The sequence below is a fragment of the Panthera uncia genome, assembly GCF_023721935.1.
Source record: "Panthera uncia isolate 11264 chromosome A1 unlocalized genomic scaffold, Puncia_PCG_1.0 HiC_scaffold_17, whole genome shotgun sequence".
In the NCBI taxonomy this organism is placed as follows: domain Eukaryota; kingdom Metazoa; phylum Chordata; class Mammalia; order Carnivora; family Felidae; genus Panthera; species Panthera uncia.
This window is the reverse complement of record NW_026057577.1, coordinates 107784820-107801142: the sequence shown is the minus strand read 5'-3', so window position 1 is coordinate 107801142 and position 16323 is coordinate 107784820. Positions and strand designations below refer to the sequence as shown.

Here is a 16323-nt window from a genome sequence, read left to right as displayed (position 1 = left end):
AGCCATCTCCTCCCGTTTGGTAATGGAAATCTGGAGATTGTAGAGAATGGCTTTCAAATAGGAGGAAAAGAGAGACGCTTTCGAATCCAGAATTTCATTAGGAAAGAATGTCATGTGTCTACCAGGTTTTTCACCATGTTCCTCAAAGGAGGCACAGAGAATTTCAGACCATTTCCCCAAGGGGAATGAATTCATAGAAAATGATGGTCTCAGATTTTGGACTGAAAAATGAACATCCTGATGGGACCAAAGATAAGTACCTGTCTGTTCCTTATCTGGCTAGGGGCTGGAGGGAAACCAGGAAAGAAAGCAGATAGATGTCTGCCACCTTGAAACCTTGCTGCTAAAACTTTATTTCAGAGTTTCCCTATGTCTGGCAGCCTATGAATTTGGGTTAAGGTGAACTTTGCACAGATTGCCAACCTGATCTTCCAGACCTGGAAGGTGACGCCTTCTGTTTATTTCAAATGTAACAATAGCCTTGACTATCAGAGTTGCATCAAAACCTTTAATCCCACCTGGAACATCCTCATCTTGGTCTTCAGGGACATTCTTGTGTCACAAGGAAAGTACAAGTCTAATCTGATCAAATACTTGAGGGTAAAGCTGATTCCCCTTGAGGTAGTGAGTTCTCCATTACTGGAAGTTTTCAAGCAGAGGACCATTTGGCAGGGAGTTTGTCACAAGAGAATTTATCAGTGGTGTTCAGAATGATGATAATAGCTAATGCTGAGCATGACCTGGGTGCAAGGCTCTGTATTTAACACTTTACATGCTTTCCTTACTATATCTGTATGAGGTAAGGGTTGCTGTTATCCATATTTTATTTACTTATTTTTGAGAGAGAGAGAGATAGAGAAGAGAGAGAACATGAGTGGGGAAGGGCAGAGAGAAAGAAGGAAAGAGAGAATCCCAAGCAGCCTCTGAACTGTGGAATCCCACAAACTGAGATCATGACCTGAGCCAAAACCAAGAGTTGGACACTCAACCGACTGAGCCACCCAGGTGTCCTGATCCACATTTTATGAACAAGAAACCAGAAGCCCAATGAGTTTAGAATCTTTCTACCCACAGAGTTTGGAATCTTGCCAAAGATTCTATAGCTAATAAGTCGTGGAGTTAAGATTTGAACCAAGCCTGTCCATACTCTTATTTAACTTTTTATTTTCAGAAAAGTGCACTGAAGTCCACGCTTTTCACAGTGATACTATACTAAAATGACTTTTATATATCTTCTAGGCTGGCTATTTCATAATATCACTGCTAAAGATGAAGCCTCTTTGGTTCCTGACCTTTCACTGTGACATGAAGGACTTGGGATTAAGTTGCATTTACTTGTGTATATGTTTTTTGTTATCATGGTATGTGTCTAAGACAAAGATGAAAATCAAATCAGAGTTTGTTTTTTTTTTTAAATGAGAGGACAGCAGAAAACATTTCTTCAAACGTTTCTCCAACCCCAGAGAGCTAGGGCTTCAACAAAAGAACTTATAAGTAAAAGAGTACACAGCCAAGGGGTCCAACAGCAAATCCTAGGACTCTGGAATGCCAGGTGGGAGAGCTGGTTTGCCACTCAGCTCAAACCCTTGTTCACAGGAGAGTCACAGGCAAGTCCCTGAGATGACTGTAATTTTTCAGGTTGGAAGAAACCTTAGAGCACCCTCCTCCAGACTGTTTTAAATTATGCTCTACAGGAACAAAGAACTCACAGTTTACTCTTCAAATATTCATTGTGAACCTACTGTGTACAGGAGCTGCCTCTGGAATGCTCTGGGGGAAGGAGGAACAAAGAGACAAATTTGCCCTCTCCTCCCCTCTATCTGACCATGCCCTCCATTATCATCTGCTTTGTATTGGGATTGCAGTCAAGATTTATTTTAAAGAAAAGACTACAAAGCCTAAATTCCTTTTAAACAACGTCTGTTCTAACATTCCCACTTGACAGACAGAAAAACCATCATCGCTAGTAAGTGGTCATGTGTGGAGTAAGACTTTTCCCACTTTCACTGTATTTCATACTGCCCTGGACTTCAATTCCCATTATCAATGGAGCAGTGGGACCAGATTCTCTCTAGTGGTATTTTCCAAGGCTAAAGTGTTTTAATTTTCTGAATTTCTTGAACATTCACTATTTGGCCAGTATTTTCTTTGGTCACATAGCAGTCATGGCTTTTCAGTCCTTGATGGCTATAATTCCTTTTCTTTCTGTCTCTCTGTGTTCTTTGTGTTCAGGCTGGGGAGCCATATTGGATATCGGTCTGGGCTTTGTTTAATCATACTGAGCTTATGCCATGGGTCTCAGGGAAACTGGGAGGATCAATAGATTATCACAATTACCTGTCTTTATGGAGTGTTCAAAGTAATGAGGGCCTAAGAAGCTGGAGCCCATTTTCATATTGAATATGTAAATACCTACAGATCTGCTTTACAAGTTCTAGGACGTCCTGGAAGGGTGTCCATATATCTTACATCAGGACTGTTGGCCTTGAAAGCATGGTGTGATGGTTAGCAACCGACAGGCCTACCTAACCAAGAATCCAGTATATGCAATTTGCCACTGGCTAGCTGTGTTCTTGAGCCTCAACTTTCCAATCTGTAAGAGAGATCCAATAATTCTTGAGTCATAGGAACATTTAACTGGTATGCAGAGAGTTTAGTACAGAGTTAGATATATAGTAAGCTCTCGATAAACAGTAATGCTATTAATATATTTTTTGTCATGGTTTATAATCTCCAGGAAGCCTCAGAATGAGTCCTTTTTCAGGGAGTTGCTAACAGTGTGAGAGAGAGAAAGGGAGAGAGAGAGAGAGAACAAAAGAAAAGGGTTTGAGAAATAGAATTTGATGTGTTACTTTGGCATAGTTTTAGTTCTCTATGTGCAAATTAAGTTGGTGGCCTTGAACTTTCTCAAGCTGTTACACTAGAATAAAATCAAGCTCAGTGTTCATGACTTCCTAATCAAACAGAGGAGAGTTACCTTCAGAAGTTACAAAATGGCAGCTCACAGATGAAATGTGTGGGCCCCACAAAGGTTTCTAAATTTTTATGTATTTACGTATTTATGTATTTATTAAAGTTTATTTATTTTGAAAGAGAGAGAGCATGCATGCGAGAGGGGGAGGGGCAGAGAGAGAGAGAGAATTCCAGGCAGGCCCCGTGCTATCAGTGCAGAGCCCAATGGAGGGCTTGATCTGTGAATTGTGAGATCTTAACCTGAGCCGAAATCAAGAGTTGGCCACTTAACCGAGGTTTCTAAATTTTTAAAAATTAGTTGCTAGCTTTTTAAAATCCAGGTATTTCAGGGGCACCTGGGTGGCTCAGTGGATTAAGCACAGTCGGACTCTTGATTTTGACTCAGGTCATGATCTCATGGTTTGTGGAATAGAGCCCCACGTGGGGCTCTGCACTGACAGCATGGAACCTGCTTGAGATTCTCTCTCTTCCTCTCTCTCTCTTTGCCCCTCCCTTGGTTGTGCAAACACATTCTCTCCTTCTCTGTCTCTCAAAATAAATAAACATTAAAAATAAATAAAATCTAGGTATTTCATTTGAAAATCTAGGTTTCTGGCTTTTCTCTCATTTTTTATTTTCTTAAATTATGAAGTCTAACATACATACTCAAAGCAAAACTATATAGCTCAGTTATCACAAATTAACTCCAAGTAGCCACCACCCAGGTCAAGAAATTTAATGTTGCCAGCCCCCAGGGAGCTTTCTCTCACCCCTTTTCAACACTATATATAGTCCCACCAAAGAGATTCTCTATTGACTCATCACCTCTTTGTTTTCCTTTATAGATTTTCCACCTAAGCACACATTCCTAAATGTCACAGTTTAATTTTGCCTACTCTCTGAAATTTATATAAAGGGAATCATTAAGTATGATGTTGTGTGTGTGTATCTGTTTTCCTTTGCTCAGTATTACACTTATGGGATTCATCCATGATATTGCATATGGGTATATTTTACTCATTTTCATTTCTGTATAGGATTCTATTGTATGAATGTGTCACAATTCATCCATAATTCTACTGTTGATGGACATGTGGGCTCTTTACACTTTTGAATAATGACTCTATAAATACTCTTGTATATGTCTCTTGGTGCACATGTGCACGTATTTCTGTTGGATGTAAACCTAGCAATGATATGAGAATGTTCTGTTTCGATAGATACTGCCAAATAGTTTCCAAAGTGGCTGTACCAATTTACACTCCCACCATCAGTATGTGACAGTTCTCAATGCTCCAAATTCTCTCAAATGCTTGGGATTGTCAATTATTTTAATTTTAGCTCTTGTGGTGGGGGTGTAGTGATAACTCATTGTGATTTTAATTTGTTTTTCTCCCGATTGTGAGGTTTAGCTTCATTTCATATGTTTATTGAAGTGTTGATATGCTTTTGAAAGTAGTAACAGTTCATGCCTTTTGCCCACTTTCCTATTGGGTCATCTGTGCTTTTCTTATTGATTTATAGATGTTCTAGATGTGAACTCTTGGTCAAGTGTGTCTCTTGTAAATATCTTCCTTTATTTAGCTTATATTTTCAGTCTCTTAACAGTATCTCCTGATGTGAAGAACAGACATTGTTCATTTTAACGCAGTCCAATATACCAGTTTTTTTTTCTTTTATGGATAGTTTTAAATTCTGTTTAAGAAGACTTTTCTTACCCTGAGGTCATGGAGATATTCTCCTGTATTACCTTCTGGTGGCTTTATGTTTTCCCATTCACATTAACAATCCATCTGGAATTGATTTTTGCATATGGTGTGATATAGGGATCTAGAATCAATTTTTCCATATAGATATCCAACTGATGGCCTCATTTATTGAAAAGTTCATCCTTTCTCCACTGAGCTTAAATGGCATCTTTGTCATAAATCACGTGACCAAGTACATGTAGTTCTGTTTCTGGTCTTTCTTTTCTATGCCATTGCTCTGTTTATGTATCTTAGGTCTTATATTTAACCTATCTTGATAGAAGGGATAGCAAGTCTTTCCACCTTTTCTTCTTCAAAATTGTTTTGGATCTGTTGTTAGACCTTCACATTTTTATGTAAATTTTAAAATCAACATGCTAAATTATGAAAAAAATATCTATAGGGGTGACATTTAATTGGGTTGACATTTACCTTACATATCAGTTTGGGAGAAGTGATGAATTTTTTTTAAATTTTTTTTTTAACGTTTATTTATTTTTGAGACAGAGAGAGACAGCATAAACGGGGGAGGGTCAGAGAGAGGGAGACACAGAATCTGAAACAGGCTCCAGGCTCTGAGCTGTCAGCACAGAGCCCGACTCGGGGCTTAAACTCATGGACCGCGAGATCATGACCTGAGCCGAAGTCGGCCGCTTAACCGACTGAGCCACCCAGGAGCCCCGAGAAGTGATGAATTTAAATATCAAGTCTGTCAATCCAGTAACTTAATATATTGCTCCCTTTATTTAGATCTTATATTTCTTTCAGTAATGCTTTGTAGTTTTCAGTATAGAAACCTTGCACATCTTTTGATAGATTTATTTACTAAGTATTTAATTTTTTTGATGTTATACACAGTATCTTTAGCAATACTATGATTAGAGGCACCTGGGTGGCTCAGTCAGTTAAGTGTCCAACTCTTGGTTTTGGCTCAGGTCATGATCTCATGGTTTGTGAGTTTGAGCCCCACATCGGGCTCCATGCTGACACGGTAGAGTCTGCTTGATGTTCTCTCTCTCCCTCTCTGTGTCTCTCTCTCTCTCTCAAAATAAATAAGCTTTTTTAAAAAATGCTATAATTATTTGTTTCTGGCATATTGAAATAGAATGATATTTTATATTGATTTCATGTCCAGTGACCTTCCTCTGTTCATTGAGCAATTCTAATATTTTCCTGTACTGTTTTTTTTTTGGTTTTCTATGAATATAGTCCTGCCAGCTGTGAATAGTGACAGAATTATTTTTTCCTTGCCACGTTGGTCATGATATCTCTTATAACCTGTTTACTAATATTTTCTTTAAGATTTTTTACCTGGATTTGCAACAACATGAATGGAGCTAGAGAGTATTATGCTAAGCAAAATAAGTCAGTCAGAAAAACAAATACCATATGATTTCACTCGTCTGTGGAATTTAAGAAACAAAACAAACAAGCAATGGGGAAAAAAAAGAGAGAGAGGCAAACCAGGAAACAGACTCTTAATTATAGAGAACAAACTGATGGTTACCAGAGGGGAGGTAGGCAGGGGGATGGGTGAAATAGGTGATGGGAATTATTTCTCATGATGAGCACAAAGTAATGTATAGAATTGTTGAATCACTATGTTGTACACCTGAAACTAATATCACACTGTATGTTAACTAACTAGAATTTAAATAAAAGTAAAAGAAATATTTTTCATCTTGATTATGAAATGAAGTACCTGTAATTTTCTTTTCATATCATGTCCATGTTCGATCCAATATCAAAGTTAGACTAACCTCAGTAGAGTAGGGAGTGCTTCCTTTTCCTATTTCTGAAAGCATTTGTGTCAGGTGGGTGTTAATTATTCTTTAAGTGTTCTATAGAACTCTGAAGAGAGGTAAGCTGGGCCCAGAGTTTTCTTTGTGTAAAGCTTTCAATGTCTTTCATAGCTATGGCCCTAGTCAATTATGTTACTCTTCTTGTGTCAATTTTGGTAATTTATACTACGTTAGGAATTTGTCCATTTCATCTGTATTTTCAAATATGTTGTCATAAATTTGCTCATAGTATCCTCTTTTTCATGTCTGTAGGACTTGTAGTGATGTTACTTTTTATATTATTGACATAACTTGCTGGCTCTTGTACTTTCTCTAAGATTCTTTCCAGGGTTGGTTTTGACTTTGTTTTACTTTGTTTCCTTCTCTCTTGCCTTTAGTTTACAGGGTCTTTTTTTTCCCCTAACTTCTTGAAATGGTTGTGTAACTACTGAGTATTCTTTATAGCTTTTCTTATTTTCTAACATATGCATATTTAAAACCATAGATTCCCCTCTAACGGTAGGTTTTACTGTGTAATTCATTTCTTGCCTTCTTTCACATTTACTAATTTTTACATTTTTTTCACTTTTTACTCCTCTATTAATTTGGAAATTAGACATCCTTTAAATATTTTTGTGGTTACATTAGACCTTTAAACATTCATTCTTTACTTATCAAATGTTATTGTGTATTGGCATTTATATACTCTTCCCAGAGAGTGCAAAGACTTTGAACATTGTAGCTTTCTTTATTTTCTTGCCAATGTACATGCCATTATTGCTACATATTTTTTGTGTTTTTAAAATCAACAATATCTTATTGTTGCTATTTTATTCAGTTTGTATTTATACTTCTCCATATGTTTATAATTTTTACTTTTTATTCTATTCTGTATCTCTGTTTCCATCTAGAATAATTTTCCTTACCCATGAATACTATCCTTTAATATTTCCACTACTGTGAGTCTGTTAAGAAATATTTTTTCTTTTATTTGTAGAAAAAAATGTCTTTTTTTTTCACATTCTCTCTTGAAAAACATCAGTGTTAGATATAGTCTATATTTGTAGTTATTTTCTCTCAGCATTTTAAAGATATAATTCAGTTGTTTCTTACAAAGAGTTGCATTGTTGACCGTTTTGCAGCAATCTGTCTCCTATTACTCTTTCAACTATGGATGCTTTTTCTTTTTTTTTAACTTTTTTTAGTGTTTATTTTTGAGAGACAGAGACAGAGCACGAGTGGGGGAGGAACAGAGAGGAAGGAGACACAGAATCTGAAGCAGGCTCCAGGCTTTGAGCTGTCAGCACAGAGTCCGATGGGGGGCTCAAATTCACAAACAGTACCTTCATGACCTGACCCAAGTCGAAAGCTTAACTGACTGAGCCACCCAAGTGTCCCTCAACTATTGATGCTTTTAAGAGTTTCTCTCTGTCTTTGGTTATCAAGAATTTGACTGAGTTGTACTTAAGTGTAATTTATTTTAATTAACATTATTTAGGTACATTGGACTTTTTGATATTATGTCTTAATGTCTTTTATCATGTTTGGAAAACTCTTACCAATGACTCTTAGAATTACTTCTATATACTTCCTTTCTTCCTTTTTCTCCTGATGACATTCTAGTTATTTATATGTTAGGGTTTGTCACTCCATCCACTATATCTCCCACATTATTTTCTGTATTTTCCATGCTCTTCTCTTTCTTTGCACTTTAATACTATTCATTTCCTTTGATCTATTTTGAAGTTGACAAATTCTCTTTTTTTTTTTTTTTTTTTTTTATTTATTTTTGGGACAGAGAGAGACAGAGCATGAACGGGGGAGGGTCAGAGAGAGAGGGAGACACAGAATCGGAAACAGGCTCCAGGCTCCGAGCCATCAGCCCAGAGCCTGACGCGGGGCTCGAACTCACGGACCGCGAGATCGTGACCTGGGTGAAGTCGGACGCTTAACCGACTGCGCCACCCAGGCGCCCCTGACAAATTCTCTTTTAAGCTGCAGCCAATCTGCCATTATGCCTATTAAATTCTTGATGTCAGTCTCTGTCCTTTTCAAGTTTTGAATTTCCTTTTGATTATTTTACATTTTTAGGAGTCTGATGAAATTATCAATCTTGTATTTTATCTCCAAGAAGATAGTAAGCATAGCTGATTATAAAATATATGTCTGATTAATATGTTGAGCCCCTATGGATTTGTCCCTATTGTCTCTTTTCTATTCATTTTTATCTATGTTATTTTATCTTCTGGTGTAACTGGTTATTTTTTATTATGTGCTAGACATCGTATTTGAGAATTTTTCTGTAGAAACAATTTGAGGCCCAGGGTAATGTTATCTTTCTATCTAATAGATACATATTTTCCTGGTGTACTAGCAATCCATTATCATTTTAATCCTGCTTCAGAGACTGAGATGATTTGAAGCTACACTGCAGTCCCTACAAGCACATATCTATTTCCAGTTCATTTTTACTCCTTGGCTCTTCTAGGTACCAAAATAAAGTGACTGTTTATCAGCCTTTTTTTATTGCCATTGTTTTTTGGTCCTGAACTCTAAACTCCAGCTTCTTATTTTTGTCTCTTCTTAGTTTAGCTGCTTCCTCTAGAATTGGTAAATGTCTCCAGGGAAAAAGTAGTTCCAAACACAAGACTTACCTCCCTGGCTTTCCTCCAGCCCTACATCCTGACTCTGTAATTCTTCACTCTCTTGTTAACTCATCCATATATTCAAGAAGATTTTTAAGTATTTTGTCCAGCTGCTCTAGTTGTCCTCCCTGGAAGTATTGGTCCAAATTATATAGTATCTCATTGACACAAATGGAGATCCTGTGCCTTCTCTTGAAAAATTAACAGATGTATCTACAATAGGCTGGAGATGAGCCATGGTTTCCCTCCTTTATATGAGTCATGCATTCTCCTACTCACCACAGTGTCCAGTGGGTAATTTATATTAGTCTAGTCACTGTTGGCATTTGGGATTGAGACTCTTTCCCTAAATCCTTTCTAAAGCAAAGTAGAAGATATTTTGAGTATCTTCTTAAAGAGTCTCAGTCTTAAAGAGTCTCAGTAAGGTACTACTTGACCTTCCCGGGCTTATTTCTTTTGCATATGGAATTATACAGTTGGTAAATTAAGTTAGGGTTTAAAAAAATTGGGGTGGGGGGAGGGAAGATCTCCTAAAGGTTTTCTCTTTTCCTGCACATGAGCATGGAGGGGGGAGAGAGAGAGAGAGAGAGAGACAGAGAGAGACAGAGAGAGAGAGAGAGAGAGAGAGAGAGAGAGAGAATCTCAAGCAGGTTCCACATACAGGGATCAATCCAACAACCATGAAATTGTGACTGAGCTGAAATCAAGAGTTGGATGCTTAACCAACTGAGCCACCCAGGCACCCCTGTAGGGTTGTTATCATTCTGCTCTCCATGTGCCTGGAATATCTGGAATGCCTAATGGGCCTAGAGCTACCCTGAGAGGACAGACTGCCAGATTGCACTGAGAGCTGGTATCTAGCCTCAGTCATGATGTGAGACCAGGAGAGTATTGAATGGAGGACTGAAGACAGGATGAATTAGAAACAGATGGTGTATATCTCCCATTGGGTGTAGGGTCCACTTCCAGAGAAGCTGCCAGTATAAGGAGTGTTAATGTCCTCTAGGGTGCCAAGTGGGGTAAAAATAAAACCACAAAAGATGAGGTAGAAGATTCAATTCTCCCTGTCAGTGATCAGAAAATCTATCTGCTCAAGGACTAGAGGGTTTAGAATAGGTCTTGTCAAAGTTTCACTGGCATGGGAGAAAAGCCTACAAAGACTTCCAGGTTCCCTGTGGAAGGTAGAAATATGTGGTCTTATTTTAAAAAATGAACTCCTGTCCTTTGCTCAGTCTAATTCAGGGAAATTTTTCTGAGTATGGCTATTCTATGCAAAATAATCTCTGCCTTCAGGGAAAAGGTGCTTTCTCTAATTGTGGTAGAGTGTAGTCTCCAGAGCTGGGCTCCCTGGATCCTAATCCCAATTCTATATAATAGTAAGTTGTGACCTTGGGCAAGTTATTACAATTCTCAGAGTTGTAATTTCCCCATCTATAAAATAGAAGTAATAGTGACATTCTCCTCAAAGTGCTATTGTAAGGATTTTAAAAAGTAATGCATAAAAAGTACCTAGAATAGTGACTGGTACATAGAAGAATGCAAATAAAAGCTTCACGCCAGTCAGAGTGGCCAAAATGAACAAATCAGGAGACTATAGACGCTGGCGAGGATGTGGAGAAATGGGAACCCTCTTGCACTGTTGGTGGGAATGAAAACTGGTACAGCCGCTCTGGAAAACAGTGTGGAGGTTCCTCAAAAAATTAAAAATAGACCTACCCTATGACCCAGCAATAGCACTGCTAGGAATTTACCCAAGGGATACAGGAATGCTGATGCATAGGGGCACTTGTACCCCAATGTTTATAGAAGCACTCTCAACAATAGCCAAATTATGGAAAGAGCCTAAATGTCCATCAGCTGATGAATGGATAAAGAAATTGTGGTTTATATACACAATGGAATACTACTTGGCAATGAGAAAGAATGAAATATGGCCTTTTGTAGCAACGTGGATGGAACTGGAGAGTGTGATGCTAAGTGAAATAAGTCATACAGAGAAAGACAGATACCATATGGTTTCACTCTTATGTGGATCCTGAGAAACTTAACAGAAGACCATGGGGGAGGGGAAGGGAAAAAAAAAAGTTAGAGAGGGAGGGAGCCAAACCATAAAAGACTCTTAAAAACTGAGAACAATCTGAGGGTTGATGGGGCATGGGAGGGAGTGGGGGGGATGGGTGATGGGTATTGAGGAGGGCACCTGTTGGGATGAGCACTGGATGTTGTATAGAAACCAATTTGACAATAAATTTCATATTAATAACAAAAATTTAAAAAAGAAATGCAAAAAAAAGCTGCTGTCGATAATTGTCTTATTAGTATAATTATTTAACAATATTTAACATATTAAGTCTCTCAGAGCTCTCATTTCTTATCTCTGTTCTACACCCTTTCATTTAAAGTTCTAAACAGGATAACTTCGCAAGACGTTTTCTTTCTTGGTTGGAGGCAAGGGCTCTATTGGGGATTTGGAGTGTCTCTGTCTGACCCTGCTTTGTTTGGGACTCAAAAATCTCCACTGTTCTGTGAGATTTGATTGATTGAGGTTTGGCTCTCCCAAGCAATGAGCATTCCTGTGGCTAAAAGGGCTTCCAGCTAGACATTTCTGCAACCATAATCCAATTCTCAATTTTTTTTTTCAGTGTAAAGCAGAGGTGGAAAACTGATTACCCAGTGGTGGCTCCAGCTTACAGATGTGTGACAGTTCTCGCAGAGATTTACAATAAAAGTTTTAGGTAGCTTTTAAAAAAATCATAGGATTGGACATAAGAATCCAGATCCTTAGCTTTTTTAAAAAAGAAAAATAGGAAGATCTGGACCTGCTTTTCACTTGACAAAGTTTGGCTAAACCTGAGTGAGCACTGGCAGGGAGAAAAGTGTTCTCTCATCTGCCCATTTGTTCATTTATGCTTCCTGCTGGGCCCTGGAGCTTACAACTGAGGGAAGCAGTGTGCTTCTCCAGAAAAGATGCCAGACCGGATCTTAAGAGCTGTGAGCCTGTAGTCATGACTGTGCTTTTAACTCATTGTGTGACCTTGGTGGAGTCACTCCCCTGCCTGAGTCTTAGTTTCTCATCTGCAAACTTGGGAGAATGATCTCGTCCGCCTCTCAGTGATTTGGCGATGAGCTAAAATGGGAGAATGTGGGTCCTTGACTATTAGTTGCAAAAAAGTAAGGAATTATTGCTATTATCTGTCATTTGCACTTCAGTAAGCATGAATTATTCTGGGACAAGTTCTGATGGACAAAAATCCTCGAATGCACAGGAGTGCTGGGAATGAACGTGGAGAGGGGACTCCATGATAAGAAAAGCACACAAAATAGACACAGCAGTGAACTTGAGGAATCTGCAGTCTTTCTGAGGGGGCTTTGGGAACAGGAGAATTTGAAGAGGGTATTAACCAGCTCCATTTTATGGATAAGAAAATTGGGGCCCAAATGGAACGTGGACCTGTATATCAATTCTAGCTACGTGTGCCTTTGTACGTGTTCCTTAACCTCTCCAAGCCTCTGTTTCCTCATGCATAAAATGGTCTTCGACTCTATCTTACCATGCACTGTGAAGATTCAGTGGAATAATGTGCTTTCAGTACCTAAAACATATTGTAAATGTCTATTAAATGGCAGCCGCTATGATTAATTCAATCAAGCGTATGCTAATTGAACCACTGGCAAATCAGGAAGTAGTTGAGAGAATAAGACATACTACCGTGGCTGTTTCCTTACCAGAAAAGAACTTTTCCTGAACCATATGGGGCTTCTTCTACTTCTCCTTGCATTGAGGGAACGTCACCAGTATTCTTCCCAGCATTTGCTGCTAGGTTCATATGATACACAACCCTAGAGACCCGTATCAATAAATTCTGACAGCCAGAGGTGGTATTAGCATTATAAAGTGTTTGCAGAATAGGACTAGTGTGCTTCCCCTTCATAAATCCTTAAATGATACCCCTACTCAGCCAGGAAGGAGAAATATGGGCCAAAAGAACACTTACTTCTTTTTGCTTTTCACTACCTTGCCTACTTCTTTGCACCACCACATCTGAATATTAAGGCAAGAAGTGCTCAAGTTCCTCTGGGCTCCGGAAGGTTTGAACAAATTAGCATTCTTGGAGTCAGCCCTTCTTTTTGGACTAAACTCCCTTTTCTTTTCCTCTCAGTAAAATTTCCTGTTCTGGAGAGTACTTTCTCTGCCACGCCTTTCCTAATGTAATTCTGTTTGATTTCCAGCGAGCAGCTCCTGAAAGGAGCCGCTGAACCATGCCTCGGCAGGCGTTTCAATTCCTGAACACCAGCTTTCCAGCAGAAGCTGCTCCAGATGCATCTTTATATCCAGTAATCGTGCATTTAACCAAAATGAATGACACAGCATTTTTCTTCCTCTCTGTTTCCAGCCCATTAGACTTATTTGTCACCCATGGAAAAGCTCCCCCAGTTTGGGCTCCTGCCAAATCAGTGAACGTACAAATACATGCATCAAAGACACCTACACACACACACACACACACACACACGGATGTAATAGATACCTAGTCTGCATCTCTGCACCGAGCATTTAACATTTCATTTCTCGACTTTATGTTTCTTCTGAAGTTGTAGTCAGCTGCTTCTTTCCTTATTTCTTACCTCCCTGTCTCCCTCTTTCTTCCCTTTTCTACCTCTACTTTTTTTTTCTCTACTTTTCCCAGAAACCACCTTTCTGTTGTTGTTGTTGTTGTTGTTGTTGTTGTTAGTCGCCACAGAATCTTATGTTGTTTAGTCTTAAAGGAGCTTGAGGTAATTTTTTTGAGTTTATTTATTTATTTAGAGAGAGGGCGGGGAGGGGCAGAGAGAGAGGAGAGAGAGAATCCCAAGCAGGCTCCATGCTCAGTGCAAAGCCTGATGTGGGGCTTGATCTCACAACCATGAGATCATAACCTGAGCCAAAACCAAGGGTTGGGTCTTAACCAATTGAGCCACCCAGATGCCCCGGGATAATTGTTTGTATAATTCTCTCACCTCAGGTTTGGGAAATCTGTGTGCCAGAAAGGAAACCATGCACCATGGGTGGTTTTCCTTTGCCCTTAGGAAAATTCTCAAACTCCACTGCGTGGCTTGGACCCTGCCTGTTGCCTCAGTGTCCTCTCTACCTCAGCCTCTACCTGTAACCACAAAGGCCCTTCAGTCCCTGTCTTAGGGCCTTTACACACGCTTTTCTCTCTTCCTGGACAGTCCTTCACACATAGCATACACCCCTTCTTCAGTACTTCACCTCCTGTCTATTCAAGTCTCAGACCACACACTATACCCTGTTCATTTCCTCCTGGTATTTATCACAATTTTTAATTATGTATTTATTTGAGAAGTCAGTTCCTAATGTCTCTTCATCTAATAGAAGCAAGATCTCTAAGGATAAACACCATGTCCTTGCCCCCACGCCCTATTTCCTCAGTGCTATATACAGCATCTGGCATTTGAGAGTAACAATAGATGTTAACAATAAGGTAATAGCATCTAACATTTATTGAGAATTACTAGTTTAAGGTATGCTGTTCTAAGGTTTTTTTTACCTGTATTTTTACATGTATTGAATACTTACAACCATCCTGTGAGGTGGATGTGATTATTATCCCCATTTTGCAGATCAGAAAACTGAGTGGTCAAGTCAGTCACCCATGATTATACGGCTGAAAAGTAGCAGAGCTAGTTTCTAACTTAGGCATTCTGACTCCAGCACCTGAGCCCTCGACCAGAACATGCTGGGCCTCTATTAAGCGCTCCATTAATATTCATCGAAAGAATAAATGAAAAAACATATCAAAATTGATTACTTGCACAACTGAGGTTACAACTTGAGTTGTTTGACTGATAATCCACCCCCCTCTCTATGCAGACAGACAGCCTCTCAGGCACCAGCAGAAGGCAGTTAAAAGAAAGAAGCAGATTAACAAATTGGTCTATTGCTGATAAGGACCGTGGTGGCGGGGGGAGCTGTGATGTGAATTGTGGAGTGAAGTGCAAATCATCATTTTCAATTCAGGCAAGACCCAGTAGCAGGTGGAAAAACACTAAATTGGTTGAAGAGTTCTTAAGATAAGGAATCAGGTTCTTCAGAAACATCAAGTGGAATTACAGTTATTATCACTAACAAGTCAGGTGATTCTTATGCTTTGGATGGTATTTTTCAAACCTGATTTCACGATATAAGTAACCATCAATTTTATGGAACTGCTGGTCAGAATTTTAGGATGAGAGCTCCAGGAATGTGCTTTGTTCATTCTTTGTATCCACAGCATGAAGGACAGAGACAGGCACATAGTAAGTGCTCAATAAATATGTTTAATGAATTAATGGAAAAATGTATACAAACAAATCTGTCAGCAGGAACTTGCTGAATACCTGCTAGTAAATCTGTGTAGTTTAAGCCACAGTGAGAAACACAAAGAAAAATAGTCAGATGCCTATTTATAGAGAGGTCATAATCTAGGTAGACCTACTAACCATTATCACGGTCAAAAAGTACCACCATCATTGGAGATTTTGTTGGTCTAGCTGCTGTGGTATGTCCCTTTATATATCATTAGGTCATTTTCATACTTGCAACAATCTTAAGTGATGGCACTACTACTAATCTCCATCCCCAGATGTAGAAACTGAGATTTGGAGATGCTAATTCCTTTCCCAAGGTCACAAAGCCAGGAACTGATGGATCTAGGATTTGAACTCACGTCTGTCTGACTCTGGAATCAACCATGCCAAATGTACTCCTCCCCTTATTTCCAGATCATCGTCTATGGGTGAGAGGCATGGTGAGACTAAAAAGTTCGCATTTGCTGCTTACCTGAGTCTGGGATATTTCCATTCTTCACCTGCCACAATCCTATTTGTTATGTAGGTCCCAGATTCACTAACACTTTCCCCTGGAAGGCTTCTCAAGCACTTAAGAACTGGGTTAGCTCTTCCCTCCTTTATGCTCTCTTTGGAACTCTTCCTGACTCCTGTTCATAATGCTTCTTACCCCACATTCTAATCACTTATGTTTCCCACATACTCATCTCTGAGTTCCTCCAGGATAGCAATCTAGCCTCCCAGGGCCTAGCACAGTGCCTGGCATGTAGTATGTCATTTAATAAAAACGTATGAATGAATGAATTTTAGGTAGATATTGCCATCATATGGGTCCAAGTAAATATACAGCAGCAGCATTCAAAGGGAGGA

At 39.0% G+C, this 16323-nt stretch overlaps 1 protein-coding gene across 4 annotated transcripts in view; it reads left to right on the top strand.

Moving 5' to 3' along the window:
• Positions 1-16323, top strand: part of GRIA1 (glutamate ionotropic receptor AMPA type subunit 1) — a 302961-nt gene that overhangs the window by 110709 nt on the left and 175929 nt on the right. The gene's annotated exons all lie outside the window — the stretch shown is intronic.